This window comes from Adiantum capillus-veneris, chromosome 4 (genome assembly GCF_014529385.1).
Source record: "Adiantum capillus-veneris isolate H3 chromosome 4, ASM1452938v2, whole genome shotgun sequence".
Lineage (NCBI taxonomy): Eukaryota > Viridiplantae > Streptophyta > Polypodiopsida > Polypodiales > Pteridaceae > Adiantum > Adiantum capillus-veneris.
The window spans coordinates 83,921,467-83,938,601 of NC_140934.1; positions in this window are offsets into that span (position 1 = coordinate 83,921,467).

A 17,135-nucleotide genomic window follows, 5' to 3' on the forward strand; every position below is an offset into this window, starting at 1 on the left:
CATGCCAATGTAGATTGGGCTCCCATAGTTGGTTAGAAGAAAGTTGCTGTTGGTTTTGCAGGGGTGCCGATTGTTGCGGTGGTACATCATCAGGTTGCTGTAGACCCCTTTGATAATTTTCTGATAGCTGAAAAGAAAGTTGCTGTTGATGTTGCAGGGGTGTCGATTGTTGCGGTGGTACGTCATCAGGTTGCTGTAGATATGTTGCTTGAAATGGTTGTGGTGGTTGAAATTGGCGGGGTGCTCCAATGGAAGGTTGCAGTCTGGCTTCAACGAAAGAAGGTCGCTGTCTAAATGGGTCTGGCATGGGTGGGGAAGCAGCTGGTTGTTGATATGCTACTTGCATTGGTACTGGTACTTGTGGTCGAATATACGCTCCTGGAATGGGTACCGGTTGGGCTGTAGGTACAGGGGTTTGAAGCGGCCTAATGGCTTCTGGCATGGGTGTTCTTTGAACTTGTTGTCTCTGACGCGCATAGCTTGGCCGCATTGTTTCTACAGCACTAGCAGAAAAATCTACGAGAGAAGTACTACTCCCCACAGGAGGAGGTAACGGGTTCACTCGGTGATGGCCCCTGGGTTCACTGGCCAAGGGCGCAGTCACTCTGGTTGGGCGCATGCGGCTTAGGAGCTTGTGTCTGTGAAGCTGCTTTTGCTGTTGAATATTGCAGCGCGGTGCCATGTGGTGGTTGCATTTGGGTAAGGTACTTGTTGGGTCTGTTTGCCGAAAGGGTTGCATACCACGATGCGTAGACCTCAACTCAGGCGGTAATGGGGCTCCTGGATTCCTTGCTAGGTATTGAACTGCATAGCCAAAAAGCGGTCTTCGAGTGGCAGGGTGTTGTGGTGCAGAGGACACACTTGCATGTGCAGTAGTGCATGGCAATGGAAACCTCGACTGGCGCGTGAACATGGATTTTGGTAGCGTAGCGTGCTCATTGACTCTATTGCGCTTGCGACGAGATGACAGTGTCGGATTGGGATCGAGGAAAGTGTCACCCCAGAGTGCTTTGTAGTGTGTGTGGAAGCAGGAGAAGGTGAACCCCATGTAATTGAGGTTGCATGTGCTGGTGGGTTCCTGTATACGGAAGTAGAGGGGGGCCACAGTGATGTCGTAAGCAGGGTGATCCAGGTTAAAGCGCAGTGGATCGCGTGACGCGCTTATCCGCATTGTGTTCGACAAGTTACGGTTTTGCACGTTGAAAGAATTGATTTGATGATTCTGCACGCAGCGGACACCTTCTGAGAGCATCGAAATTCTGCACTGCTGTGTTCGGACGTGTGTGCGCGCAGAGAGAGAGAGCGCGCGCGCGTCGACGAAGGCAGAGAGAGCGCGCGCGTCGACGATGGGGTGGCGCCGTATGGTTACTTGGATTTTGCCCTCTAAAGTTTGCAGTTCGGACCTGTGTGCGCGCAGGCAGAGAGAGAGAGCGCGCGCGCGCGTCGGCGATGGGTTGGCGCCTTGGATTTTACAACGAGCCCTCTAAAGTGTGGAAGGCCCTTGCAAAAATTTATTGTGTGGCATATGCCCATAGGGTAAAGTCTCCAAATAAAAGGACAGGCCCCTCGTTAAGCACTTTCCTATCCCAAATAAAAGAGCAAAATGCATGTGAAAACATCTTATTCGTTTGGAGGTGAGTTTAAACCCTGTTGGCTCTAGGGTAGAGGAGCCGGTTTAGAGGCGCCCAACTTGGGCGAGCAACTGCGCCTGTTGTGCTACACCATTTTTGGACTGACGATGTGCATTCGAAAAGCTCTGCGGAGCATCTACCTCCAGTGCAGATGCCGTCCCAAGCGGTGGTCGAACGACGTAGTACGAAGACGTTTTTTGATTCGCGTGTAACAAAAAGTAGGGCCAATAGCAGAAGTGCCAAGGGCCAATTTAGAGAAAACGTTGCCAGCGCAAATCGAATGCGAATCGGACAACGGAGAATCTACCCAGGCTGCGCTAACCAAGGAAACACTCACAGCTCGTTGCCTCTAAACTCACGCTTACCAGTATAAAATTGAGGGGGTGGACAGGCCTCTAAAAAGGGGGCCGTCTTTTTATTGGCCCCTCTATCCTAGTGTCTCTAAAATCCCCCTTGCATGTCTTTACGCTTGTTTTTGTAACACGATTTTGAAGATAGCTCTGTCATTTCACGCCACGACACTGACCATGACACAACTTACTAGGTGCGGTAGATAGTGTTGCTCGAGGGCTTTCATTTGCTCTCTTGCAAGATCAAAATGCCCTTCTAAATCCTTTTTTGTAAAATGAGCCAAAAGGCAGCTCTGCGTATTTGAAATCTAAGTCGTGAAAAAGTTATCAAAATTGTATGGCTCTTGATAAGCCTTCCTTAGACCAAAGTCCCATACATCACAAGTTGTTGCTTTTGCTCCTTTCGCCCGCACCCTCCCACGATGTGTAGAGTTGCATGAGTGGCATGCTGCCATAGTAGTATGTGATAATTCAATATCAGCGGAGTGATCAGAACTCCATACCAAGAAACATTGACTTATATTGCACATGCTTATTATTACTATTCACTTTTGTGATCGCCTATATTAAATATTTAAGTGTTTTTGATGGAAAGGAACTCGTTTCAGGGAAAACTTGAGAGACGATTAGGGACAATGTGAGACTCAGTAACCATCAACAATAAGTCCTCACGGCATGGAGTATAGTCGCGTTTGTAGTTTGGAAAAAAGGAGCATGAAGGGGGCTATCTGTACCTACTTGTGTTGACTGTGCCATGGCTTTAGTAGTATATGGTTATCAAGTGTGTAGCATGTGTTTAGGGAATGAGTAGCATGTGTGAGGCTTATAGGTTTCACTAGAAAAATGTGACTATGCACATGAATAGTGCATGCTTGGCTTAAGGGTTTGTTTTCACCGCCGTGAATGTAAGCTACTGGCTTAAAGTCCTCGTAAGAGCTGAAGCTTACATGATAGAGCATGAATTCTGATTAGGGAGTCTAACATGGGTTACATCAAGTAACTTCATGGGGCTCATAAAGATCGAATCTGATGGGTTCTCACAACCACTCGGCTATATTTACATGCCATACCTTTTCTTTTGGGCTTTGCACATTATCTTTTACTGAGCAAGATTGCTCGTTGGTACTGTTTGGCACAAGAAGCAGAGAGCTTAATTGTGGCTCCCAAGGATCTCCTTTATTTGTGTTTCACAAGGCATTAAGTCCTCGCTTCTACAAGCAGGAGGGTGGTAGATTCCCGTATTTGAGCATTTATGTAGTTCGAGCTTCAAAGTAGTCTCAAAGGATTCAAGCACGAGTAGCAAAAACTTAGTGACCATACGTCAAAATTGAAAGGGAAGCTAGTCTTGCTTGGTTGGTCGTGTGAAGAGTAGTTAATAGGTAAATTGGTGTAAACATGTAAATGGCAATAATATGTATACTGCCTGCAAGATTGTTTCTATTAAAATTATTCTTATTATCCCAAGATTCCTAATTTTAAGGCTCCTAAAACTTCCTTCATAAAGTTTTAGGCAATAGTAAGTGCACACAACCTCTATACCCATCTCTCCATTGCAACCTTTTTCCTTTCACACACACTCGCTGGCTTCCCATTCCCAAACACATGACCCCCAAGGAACACCTATGAGCCTACATTGATGTGCTTGTCTCCCATTCTTGGACTCTCGGCTACCATTATTGCGTCATGTACCATGGGTACCTCATAGCCCAAGCGTTAACGACCACAATATTTAACCTCCCTTGTGTGGGCGACCACCAACATGAACCAAATACCACATACTCTTCTTGTGCATTGGCTTGAAACGTAGAGAGAGAGAGAGAGAGAGAGAGAGAGAGAGTCCCTTCTTTTTGCAATATTCAACCTTCTACTACAAAACCTAGCCAACCTGTAAGGTTCAGAGCCTTAGGACCTATCATTAATTTTCTCATGTATACTAGACCAATTTTGCAATTGAAGGCAAATAGGGTACCTACTCATATTAGTTTATGTGTAAATGGGATACTATGGATAGATTGCTTGACATTTTTTTTCTAAGAAAAAAACTATAAATTAAAATAAACGTAGAAGCGTTTGTGAAACACAATGGTGAAATCAATACCACATTTCTTTGTAGAGCACGCATGCAATCTCTCCAGTAGAAAGAGCACTAACCTTATGAGCAATGTATTGATTTGAACAAGTTTATATGGAAAAAGCCTCTCCTTTGAGGAGCTAGGAAGGAAAAAGAAAACACCAATTAAACTTCTTATACTAGAAACAAAAAATAAAGTAAAAAATTAGATAATGCACAATCTACATGAGTGTCATAGGAAAGTATGGTGGAGAGCCAATGTAACGTCTCTTCAAGATTTATAAGAAACAAAAGTCGTGCCCTATCTTGTAGTCCATTTCCTACTACATGGTCATGGTATTCGAACAAGAGAAGAAAGCTGAATTTCTCTTCGATTATTTTGTATTCAAGTTCGTGCGGCGGGCACATGAACTTCTCCCTTGTAATCTTGTTTTTTGGTCCTTGCCACAACTATGTTAGGCATATCAATATGTTTTAAGGGGCTACATTTACAGTTAGAAAGCTCCTTAATAACTTTGTTTTTTTCTCTCAGCCATGTGAAGGTCTTGGATAAGGTCACAAGCCTTCAAGGCGCAAGATAGGTGATTGCATTTGGAAAGACCAGCAAGATGTTGAGGTAAGCATGTAGCTTACACTCACGGTGAGAACAAACCCTTAAGCCAAGCATGCACCATTTATATGCATAGTGAATTTTGCCTATGAAACCTATAAGCCTCACACATGCTACTCATTCCCTAAGCACATGCTACATACTTGATAGCCACGTGCTATATCTGGCAGGTTACACGACCCTTGCCATTTCCACTTGTGGTGCATATCCATCCAATCGTTGATTTCACTTCTCCATATGGAGCCTATAAATCACCATTATGCTTGTAAATTCTCTCTCCAAGGCTAAACAATCAAGCAAGTTCATTCTCATTGTATTGAGTAGACTATCTCTAATCTATTTATTCCTAATTGTTATGAATCTCCTATTACGATAAATGTCTCATTTGTCTATCCACCATAAGTATTACACATGGTATCAGAGCTAACACATAATTAGAATTTTCTAATTACACCGGTTAGATCCCCATTCTAAATTTGATGCTCTCTCTCCCTCTCTCTCTCTCTCTCTCTAAGCACTAAATTGATTCACAGCTTTTTAGAAGTAAGCTAATTAAGATCAAACCTAATTACCTCTCTTTGGATTTGAAAATGTGTACATAACCATTTTCCTAACCAAATGATTTGAGATAATTGGATTGTGCTCTAACTTTTTGTACGTTTTTACTTATTAAATTTGCTTGATTGTGAGTGCGTTGATTTTTTGCTTTTTCATTTTTTCAAGCCACGTTACCTTGATTGAAAGCATACATTGTGAACATTTGTATCTTTTTGTGTGCATGCCGGCTTTCACAAGCTTTCATATGTACTAATTTATATTCCATTTGGGCTTAAACGTTAAACAAGTATGTCTACACGATTTCCACAAGATCGTAAGTTATAAGAATCTCTGAGGATGAGAGCACTCTCAAGAGGGTAAAGGGTCGTGTGGCGTCGGGCAAGGGGTGCAGGCAGGATGTGCCAAGTAAGGGAGAGCATAGAAGTGGGGTGACGATCGGACGAAGGAGGCGGGGCAGAGCATGAAGGGCTCCTGTCGTGGACGGTAGGACAGGCACATGTACTTTTTAAATATATGTAAGGCTTCAATATTGCGACATCGAGCTGCTCCGGTTGGGATGTTCAAGCAATGAATAGTTCATGGAGTTGCCTCTTTGGTTTGAATCCTCATGATATGAAGAGCTTTTTCTCCACATGAGGAGAATTGAATGGATCTTAAAGGGATCTGTGAAAGACTCGGGGGCAATATCATAACTAAGCCACCAATATGTCTAAACTAATATCTTGATTAATTTCTGTAAGTTTTATGCTTGATTTGGGAGCTCCCTAATTTTTCCTCATTACCTTGATAGTGTGTGTGTGTACGTGCACCTTTGAGTGTGTGTCTCTGTGTGTGTGTGGCTTAGAAGACAAAAGAGAAGGCCCTTAATGTATGTCTTGTGCTCGTGGGACTCCGCCCTTCAATAACCTTTATTTTTTTGGAGGCACTTCACACAAGGAAAAATTAGTCGGATTGGTCGGCCAAGTTGCAAGCTCGCCATCCTTAGTTGAGCGCACCGTCATCAACTAGCTACTCTAGACTCTTGCCTCTGTCATCTGCCACATCACCATTGTAGCTCTTCTTGTTTGCAACCTTAGGCTATCCCGTGATTTCCACCCTTTACATTGCACCGTCACTCATCTGCCAAGCCTTGTCACTATTACACTACTCCCCTTTGCAAATAGGTATCATTTAATTCGACAACCACACCTCACAAGCATGCAGCTTGCCATCCATTGGCTCATGCCACAATCCTTGCACATCCACGACATCACACATCATCATCAATTGTCACTAATTGTTTGAAGCGATGCCTGCAACATCAAAACACTAGTCACCTATGGTCTGTGCTACTCGCGAAATCTCACTCACTACCCTACCTCCTACTTGTACAATGAATGTAGCTCATAAAGTTTTACTTTGCCATTCTGAGTGTCATCACCTGTAAACTGTTTTTGTGCTCTTAGGATCTGGCACTTTCATTAAAATTCATAGTGCACATGTGGGTGAACATGGTTGGATCCATGTTAGGTGCATATTAATCATAGAAGCACGTTAAGTGTATATGTATGATTGTGTTGGTGCTTCGGTTATGGGGCAATCTTACCAATAGATATTGACAATGTCTATAACTCCTTACAATCTCAAGATTATGTATGCCATGCATATCATAAATGATTACACTTTTTTGTAGGAGTTTTGATGACTCAAATTTTGCATACATTGCAATTCGACCCAAAAGCTTGAATGCATGAACGCCTTAAATTCTCATGCTTGAATGCTTTGAACTGTGTACTTGAAATGTGAGTGTTAACTATTGGTGTTAACACACCAATAGTCATACCTACTCTCACTTATCGTCCGCGTGGCCTACTCACACTCACTTATTCAAACTAGTTTGTTTATGCACAGACAATGAAGTGGAATTTTTTCCTTGCCCACGAGCCCCACGGCCTGGCGCTACCATGAGTGCGGCTATTCTGAGGTGGTGATGTGTTGTAACAGGCAATCCAATGAGGCGACAACCTAGCACATGCCAGAGAGAGAGAGAGAGAGAGAGAGAGAGAGAGAGAGAGAGAGAGAGAGAGAGAGAGAGAGAGAGAGAGTATTATGAACATAGTGAGATATGAAGTATTATGAGTAGAGAGAGCTATGACAAGCCCCAAAATTTAGCTAGCTACCCTACACACCTACACCCACACAGCTCCGTCACGCCCCTTTTTTGGATCAGCCTGGAGGGATTCACTCTCTATAGAAAATAACATGCCACTTGCAAGCAGAGAGTTTTGGAAAACCCCCTATTAATGACTTCTATGAAGTAAAAATGACCCCCCTTTCCATACTTATACGACATGTAGTTAAAGTATTATCCCCCTAAGTTGTATAAAAGGTATGGTATAGTTTCTCACCTTCAAGTTCAAAAAACCCAAACTTGACGCCATACAAGTTACATTTTTAAAGTTAATACCTTAATCATACTGGCTTGTATTCTCTTTATACGGGCATGTAATGTGGTGACCACATGTAATTCACTAGCAATAGTTGGATTGTCTACTTTTAAAAAGTCCTAATTTGTATGTATATATGTATGTTATCAATTTGTTCCACTACCTCCAAACACCTTTTATTTCCCATGTACATATCACAACCCCCCTCCCTATGTTTAAGTAATCAAGGAGAAATTATCAGGGGCCTACTCCTAACTTATATGCTTATCTAAACTCCCAAATTACCGCCTTCCCTTGCACTTACGTGGTATGATAAGTTTGTCTTTCCCCTCCGACACTTGGAAGTTGGCCGTCTTGGCCCTTACTAGATTTAGGAGGTGGTTTCCATGGTGAGCTGAGCCTCTTAGCTTCTTGTATGTGACCGTGCATGCCCTAAATATGGTATACATCACATTCCTTCCCCCTTAAGAAGAATTTTTGTCCTAAAAAAATTCATTGAATTTTTTTCCCTAAAGTTAGGAAACCTTTTCCGGAGAGTGCTTACATACTCCCATATTGAACTCTCTTCAATGTAATATTTCCACTTAATTAAACAGTCTTTATAAATTGTATTTCTAGTTCTTTTTTCTCTGATGTCTAGTATTTGTTGTGGCTCATTTAGAAGAGATTGAGTGTTTATGAGTTCCATTATCTGGTCATCTTCAATAAGATTGTCAGATTGACCTAACTTCTTTTTGAGTCTACTAATGTGGAATAAGTGATGTTTGCCACACTTATCTCTGGTAATTGGAGGTTGTAAGCCATACCTCAAATTCTCTTTAGTATTGTGAAAGGTCCACAATAGGTTGGTGATAGTTTTGGACATGGTCCCTCTTTATGGTTTCAAACTTTTCAAGCACTTTCAAATAGACTTGCTCGCCTTTGTCAATGATAAGAGGTCTTCTATGTAAATCAAAATATGTCTTTGCTCTATCTTGAGCCCTTTCCATACTATCTTTAGCAAGTTTAACTCTAGTTTGGTACCACAATCGGACATTACAATGTCCTTTTTGGATCATTTTGTAGAAAATACCAAGGCAAAATCATAATGAGTTTCTACCAACTTGCATAGTGTGTGACTTGCCCCATGGGTATACTACACAAGAAAAAAACTACAAAGTTGTTTTGAGAATCACCATTTGACTAAAAAAAGGTTCTATAACACCATGTCTACAAAAGTGTGTTTGGATTCTAGTACGTGGTACATAAATCATATAAAAAAAATTCCGTTGGCTCTAAATCACATGGATATGTGGTGTTCATAAGTATATAGAGTGGCACATAAGTATTGTGACAAACAAAATTCATTTGAGATGGGTTCCAAATCATTCAATATGAGTGGGTAGGACAAAAACATGCAAAAAATAAGGGACATTGATTTGTCCATTTAGATTGTAAAAACTTTTTTATATATCAAAAATGCATTTTTCTTGCATATTTAAGTTTTCTCCATTGGTAGCTTTCCCAAAAAAATCCATTTGACACTATTTGGAGCATAGAAATGACCTATGCTTTTTTCCAAGTTTTAGGCTTTTTTTTCCAAGTACCAAACACTCTTAAGCATTTCATTCATATCTTCTAGAAAGTCCTTAGCTACCTAAAATCTTTTTGTTTGGCAATCCTACTGCATAAGGATCTCTATGATGAAGCCCATACATTAACATGAATAGAATATATCTAGTGGGAAAGTGCTTGGCATTATTATATGAAAGCTCTACTATAGGTAAGTACTCTTCCCAAATAGTTTGGCATTTACTTACATATGCTTATAATATATCTTCTAGGATTTCATTGACCCTTTCAGTTTGACCATCCTTTCGAGGATGCTTAGTTGTGCTCATGCTTAGTTTAATATCTAACCACTTAAAAACAACTCCCTAAAAATGGCTATTAAACTTCCTATCTATATCATACACAATATATGATGGTAATCCATATAATCGATATAGATTTTCTACAAATAATCTAGCCAATTCAACAATTTTAACATCAAATTTGGTTGGAATAAACCTAGCTATTTTGGTTAATGTACTCACCATTACCAATACAAAGTCATGTTCCCTCTGTAATATAGACAATCCAACTATAAAGGCCATGGATATACTCTTCCATTTCCTTGAAGGAATGTCTAATGGATGGAGTAGTCCTCCCAAAATTAAGCCTTTAAGCTTTATTGATCTAGCATTTATTACATTAACAACATATTTTAGTACATCCTTATACATTCCAAACTAATAAAATTGCCTTTTATTTAGACTACGCGTCTGGTGTCTTGCACTTGGACTATCATGATACTCATAGAGTATCTGACGCTTGATCTCTTCATCTTTTGGGACACATAATCTACCTTTGTAGAGTAAATAGTCATTATCTATGGAAACATTCTTCCACTTGAATCCTTTTAAAGCACTGGTTGATGCTCCATTCTCATTGAAAACCTCTTATTTTGGACCCCCCTTTTTGGATGGTTTCCCATATCTTGAAATACGCAGGATGAACCTAACATTTTTCTCTTAATGATTCAAACAGATCACTATTGAATTGAGTAAAACTCAATTCATTTATCATAGGCATCCTACTAAGGGAATTTTCCATCAAATTATATTTCCTTGTGTGATACTACCTAAGCTCAATATCAAACTCTTCTAAGAGTTTAGCGCATTTGGCCTTACGACCCTTCGCTTTTGTTTCATTGAAAAGCCACTTAATGCTTTCATGATCAAACACTAGATAAATCGGTAAGACCAAAAGGCATTACCAAAAACTCATAATGCACATACTAAGGGCTATGTTTACGACATCTACAATATTTATTCTAACTTGATGATAGCTTGATCGTAAGTTGATCTTGGTAAAATTCTTGGCTCTCTCTCTAACTGCTCAAAAATATCTTCCATTCTAGACATAGGGAACCTGATCTTAATTGTAAGATTATTTAGTGCTCTATAGTCGACACAAAGTTTCATAGAGGTATCCTTTTTCTTCACCAATAAAATTGGCAAATCCCATGGGTTTAATAAAGTCTTTATCTATATATTCTTGCAATTGCTTTCCTACTTCTAAGTGTTGTGCTTGGCCTAGTCTATAAGGTGGTTTTTAAATAGGCTTTGTATCTTTACCTAAATCAATAGCATGATTTACTTCACCTCTTTCAAGAGGCAATCTTTTTGGCAAATTAATAGAAAAAACATCTTTCAATTCTTCTAGCAAGACTTTTAAATCACTTCCATAATCACTACAAGAAGACAAAGATGAGTAAGAAATGCGATCTGTCATTTCCACATCAAAGTCCTTATTTACAATAGATTGACACCAAAGGATATGTACAACACAAAACTTTTTATTTACAAGCTTTTGCAACTCAAGAGAACATACCAAAGGAATATGTACATCATGATCACCTTGTATACCAAACTTTTTACCTTCTTTTTCAAATTCTAGTGAGTTTTGATGGTAACTCTGTTTCAAAAAAGGTCCTAGTCTCCAAAACCATTCCCTTTCCAAAACCAAGTCCGCACAATCCATATTCATAATTTGGAAGTCAAGCACGTCTTGATACCCTTGAATCTCAACTTCCAAAATGGATACCAGTTCATCCAATTGGGATACACTGCTATACAATCTCCCAAAACCAAGTCCACACAATCCATATTCACAATTTGGAAGTCAAGCTTGTCTATATACCCTTGTATCTCAGCTTTCAAAGTAAATACGAGTATATCCAATTTGGATACATTGGTATACAATCTCCCAAAACCAAGTCTGCATGATCCATATTCATAATTTGAAAGTCAAGCGTGTCTTTATACCCTTGTATCTCAACTTACTAGTGTATCCCATACCTTCATATCTTCACTATGCATCATAGAGACGATATATTGGTGAGCACTTGGTTACTGAGAAATATTTAGTTTCTTGACAAGAGCATAGTTCACAAAGTTACGTGTGGCAAAGTCATCTATCATAACCCTAGTCCTTTTCCCATTTTGAAACCCATGCAGTTTCACCATTTCATGTGGACCAAAGCTCAATTTCCACATGCTGGTTGACAAACAATAATGGTGCTCTTTGTTTGCATGCAACACTTTGATGTATTTATACTTTTTACTACCATTTATCGGAAGTGTTTGGACTACATGGATTTGTCTATCTTCATGACTCTTGTCAGACTTTAACCCTTTTCATCGTCCTTTTTCCTTTTGTTCTCTAGATAATTCCACTGAGAGTGGTCTTGGTTCAGCCTAGGTCATGGTGCAACCCTTTTTTTAAAAAGTGGTTTACTCTCTTCATTAAATGAAAATTTCCTCTTTCCTTTTTGAAAAGGCTGTGATATGCTTGTATCTATGGATTTGGACTCAATTTGAGTCGGATTAGAAGTTTTCAAGGAAGCATTATCTACATAAATTTGTGCAAATTTAATTGATTCCTTGGTGCACTTCTTTTTACCTCTCACTTGAAATGTCTATCTAACCCCTTTATAAACCCTCTTGTGTTGTAAAATTCATCTATCCCCTAAAGCTTGAGGTTTATTTCTTTGTACTCTACAATGTAAGCAAGAAAAGACATATTCCATTGCATAGCTTTGTCACAATCCTCACAATTTCTTTTTGGTTCATTTTTAGGGAGAAATTCTTTCACAAAAATGCTCTCAAATTAAGCCCAATCTCTAGAATCTTTCCTGATGCCTTGAGACTTATCCACCATTTGTAGGCTTTTGGTCCCAATGACAAACTAGTCTCAAGTGGATGGTACTCAAGTGAGGTATTTTTTAGCCTATGAAGGTCTTGCCATTTCTGTAGGAAAGTATACATAGCATCTTTGTTTCTAGCCTTTTCTTTACCATTAAATTGAGGAAGTTTCATGTCTTTGAAAATAAGATTTTCTCTAGGTCTCAACTAGGTATCAAGAGAAGGTATAGTAGTGTCTCTATACATGGCTCCACCATCCCTAGAGATGGAGCAGACGTTTGGATCAGGTGGCCCAAAATATTGTGTCACCGACTGCTTACCCTTCTGGATGTACTGAGTCAATTTGGTCATTTGATCTTTGTGACCATCTAGAGCAGCTAGAAAAGTCTCTAATTGCATTTCATTTTTTGTCCACATAACTTTGGACATGGAGTCTCATTTCCCAATCAAAGGAGTGAACGAGACATCTTGTCCCTTGAAAGCATCTGCCGTCAAAGTATCCCCCGTCTCATAAACTTGTTTCCCTAGCTTTGTGGCTAGATTAATTGAAAATGAAATTATGAGTTGAGCTAGGATCAAAGAGGATAAAAGCATTATGTCCTCTCACCTTTCCCTAGCATAGGAAAGTGGTGACCCCTTGCAGTGAACATCCTCTTTTGGAGCTTCAATCATAGATGCTCTAGGTGATTCATTGCGTACATTTCTTTGTGGGCAAGAAAAAGATGAAAAAAAAGTAAGCCAAAAAGCTGTGCACAAACATATAGAACACTCCTTGAAGTGTGCCAAAAATGGCTCTCATGGAGAGTGTTGATGGTGACCGCAATCTTCCAACAAAAATATTATATGTTCAAGTGTTTCTGAACTAGTTGGTGTATGAGATCCGTTCTACTTGTGAACTGCAAGTGTGTTTCCTGTCTTGAAAGTCTCAATGTCAATGCCTTTCGACCTTTGCTTCATTGCTGATAGTGTCAATATTGGCTACTCTACAAGTTTGTCTTCACACCCAATCCTCCTTATCGGGATATTAATTATGTTTGTAATCCCTTTATGGTTTCCCCTAAGGGTATCAATTGTTGGCGTGAATCATGGTGATATGAAGAGGTTACATAATTAAAAATCACAAAGCTTTCTACTAAAGTGTAGGCAATCAACTTCTCTCGATACAACATACTTCTCAAGAGTAGCCTCAACTAGGCGTCGCCACAGGCAGCAAGTGGGCAATGGTTAAGTTTGGGGGTGCTTGCCCCCGTGTAGGTGGAGGCGATCACACAATTTTTTTTGGGGGAGCATGTTCCATAATAAGCTAGTCGCCTCACACAAGCATAGGAGCACATGTAGTGCAATGGTAGAGACACTCCGTCTGAGGACGTAGGTCTAGAGCTCGAATCCTTGTGAGCTGCACGTGGGGTCTACTTTTTGCCAACTGAGTATGGCCCACTTGCTGTGACTAGGAACCGGAAAGGAGGGGCTTGCCACAAAGGCAAGCACTCCAATAAGTGCAGTCTAAGCATAAAGACTTTGCGTGGTCGGAACCAGGGCCATGGGCTCAGTGTTGTGCGTGCAACTTGTCTGTAAGGACATGTAATTAAGAAATGGCAAGGTGAGGAAATGACAAGGAGGGTGATGCACATGAGCCCTCCTTGGCTTGGATGAACCAACAAGAATGCGCATATAGAAGTAAGAGGCTAATAGCGGAGCTGAGGAAAGCCTTAAAACCTAGCACTAAGCAGGTTTTGATACCAGTGTTACGAACGGAGTGAGCTATGAAGTATTACGACCAAAGAAAGCTATGGCAAGCCCCAAAGTCTAGCTAGCTACCCTATGCACCCACACATCTTTGTCGCGCCTCTTGACACTTGTCCCTTTTGGCCCTTAATAACTTTAGGAGGCGGTTCCCAGTCGAGCCAAGCCCCTTAGCTTCTTGTGTGTGTGATTGTACCCTAACATGAGAGAGAGAGAGAGAGAGAGAGAGAGAGAGAGAGAGAGAGAGAGAGAGAGAGAGAGAGAGAGAGAGAGAGAGAGAGAGAGAGAGAGAGAGAGGGAGAGGGTGGTAAGAGTCCTCTAGAACAGAGGGTACATGGAAAAAGCCTGTGAAAATGCAAAGAGCAGTGGGAGAGGACAAGCACCAAACAACCCCCCCACCCCCCCCCCCCCCCCCCCCCCCCCTCCCCCCACCAAACACACACACACACACACACATAACCGTCCCGACAACTTTTAGAAGCTGGACCTAGTCAAATTTTCTATTTTGAAAATAGCAACTTTTCACACCCCTTCAATTTCATACCATTGCAAAAAATGGAATTCTCCGAGATTTATTAAGAAAAATCAAAACCCATGACGTGGGTGTCCTATTAGGTTACTATTTGACACCTCCTTTTTCAAAATGGTGGCATGCATGCTTTAAGATTTCTCAATTGCAGGAGGAAAGGTGGGAGCAAGTAATGGAGAACATATGGAAGCCAAAGGTTCCGTAGCACCACACGAAGGTTTTTCTATGGAGGGTAATTTGGGGTGCTTGACCGACAGGGTTAAGATTCATGAGAGATGGATTGGGTCAGATCGATGCTTGGGGTGCAGGATGGCTAGTGAAGATCTGGTCCACCTATTCATGGACTGCCCAACTATTAAAGGCCTCGCAAGGAAAATATCCAAGTGGGTCCACAGAACATGGAAAATTAGTTTCTTCAAGACTGACCTATTCCTTGGAGGCAAGAATTCAGGAAGTCCTGCCCTCCTCGTCAGCACTCAAATCATCAGATACTTCTTCTTACATAATGTATGGCAGACAAGGAACCGTCGTGTGTTTGAAGGAGGTTTTGAGGTGGCAAGCTTCGCAAAAATTACTCAACAAAGCAAAGTGCTAATATGGACGCTCGGGTGCAAGCAACACTCGGAGGATTGGTCTAGGACTACTTGTGCCTTGTTGTTAGCAGATGGAATGCCTAGGATGGGGGAAAATCTTGGCCATCGGTAAATAAAAGATCTCATAAGGACAAGTTTATGGACCTTGTGTATCGAGGAGGAGGGGGCGGGTTAATGGGGGTGGCTACCCTGATAGACGATGTAATTATAGTCCCTGGATGATGTCATGGCTCAACAAGAGCATGACAAGACCTTGTAATTTCTTGGGCTGTTCAATATAACTCACTCACAGTTGTGAGTTTTGCTAAAAAAAAAAGATTTCTCAACTGCATTGGCCATGGGAAATACTATGTAGGGCCTTAATTTAAGGCCACCTTTGAGAATATAGGGTCTATTTGGGAAGCTTCAAGTTCAAAAACTTTTCTTGTTGTAGGTTTCAACTTTTTTGTCATCGGGATGGTTTTGTCTACAATTGATCGAGCTCGTTGGCATAGAACAGATGTGTCGATCCATGCTTGACTCCATTCTATCAAATGGTCTTTTATTGAAACACACATATAGGTCAAACATAACAAAATAGTCTTGGGATATTGTAGTTGTATTGTATATAAGTCATGATGATGTAAAATTTCTTACATACTTAAACAACTCGAGTGTGAGGGTGTTCTGCATTTGGAGATGACATATCTTAAGAAGCAATGGATAGTTGTAGGTGATCTAGCCTCAACATTTTTCTTGTGCAAAATCTTTTCTAATCTATTCCTATTTAGATTTTTCTTTGACTTAGAGAAACACTAAGAAGTTTTGAGCTTTGATATTCTAGTCTATGCTCTTTGGAAGGCTCTATTTATAAAAGACATTTCTAAGTAACTTGTTGTTGATCAAGACCTTTGTGGTGGTAATGTTGACACTTCAAACGTTTCCTCTTTTCAGAGCAAGCCTTTTGCTCTACACTTATAGCATTACACAAGGAATGTGGTCTCAGATGCCATAGGATTAAAAATGGAATTATGGAATGGGCAAATGGGTGGATGTTATATGGACTAAAATGGTGGGTATAGCAATGACTAAATGTGAGTGGTCAAACTTGTAAGCTTAAAGGTGGTGAGAAATAGATTTTTAGCATTATAATGAAAAAATTTCTTATATAATAAAAAATTAATTTTTTAAAAAAATAAAAAACTTGGGGTCAAAATTAATCTTTTCTCTCTTTAGTGTTGTTAGTTTCTCCTCCCCTCTCGTTTAAAAGGGGGTTCCACTAAAACTATGCTAGTCATTCTCTCTCTCTCTCTCTCTCTCTCTCTCTCTCTCTCTCTCTCTCTCTCTCTCTCTCTCTCTTGCACCATCAATATGTTGGGGTTAAGGCGTATGTGCCTTGACCGATCGCTTAGGTCATGGGCGCCCGCCCACTGTTACCCTATACTTATAGTGAGTATACTGTATAGGGGGAGCTGCCACTTCACAGTCTCCCCACCCATATCTGTGTGTTGTGTGTCTCCTTCTCTCTCTCTCACTCTCTGTCTGTGGTGCTCCCCGATCCCCTTCAATTGGTATCAGAGCTATGGTGACCGCGGAGAGCACAACGGCTTTGAGAGCTTCGAGGCGATAGCTTGCTCGCTCTCGACGGTAGAGAGATTAAGAAAGCTTGTGAGCTCAGTTGAGAGTGATGTATGCTCTTGTGGAAGCTCAGAAAGGAGTGTGGAAGATTGTGTGTAAGCGAAGGTGCTGCCCTAAAACTGTGTGCGGAGCAGCACTGTTTCCAGATTCTTTTTTCTCCTTGTAGAATGCAGATCTGAGAATTCCATTCATGACACACATCCGTTTCGACGTGGTCTACAACTTTGCAGAAGAAACTTTTTGCAAATTCCTCACCGTTTTGCTGATATGCAGCTCAGAC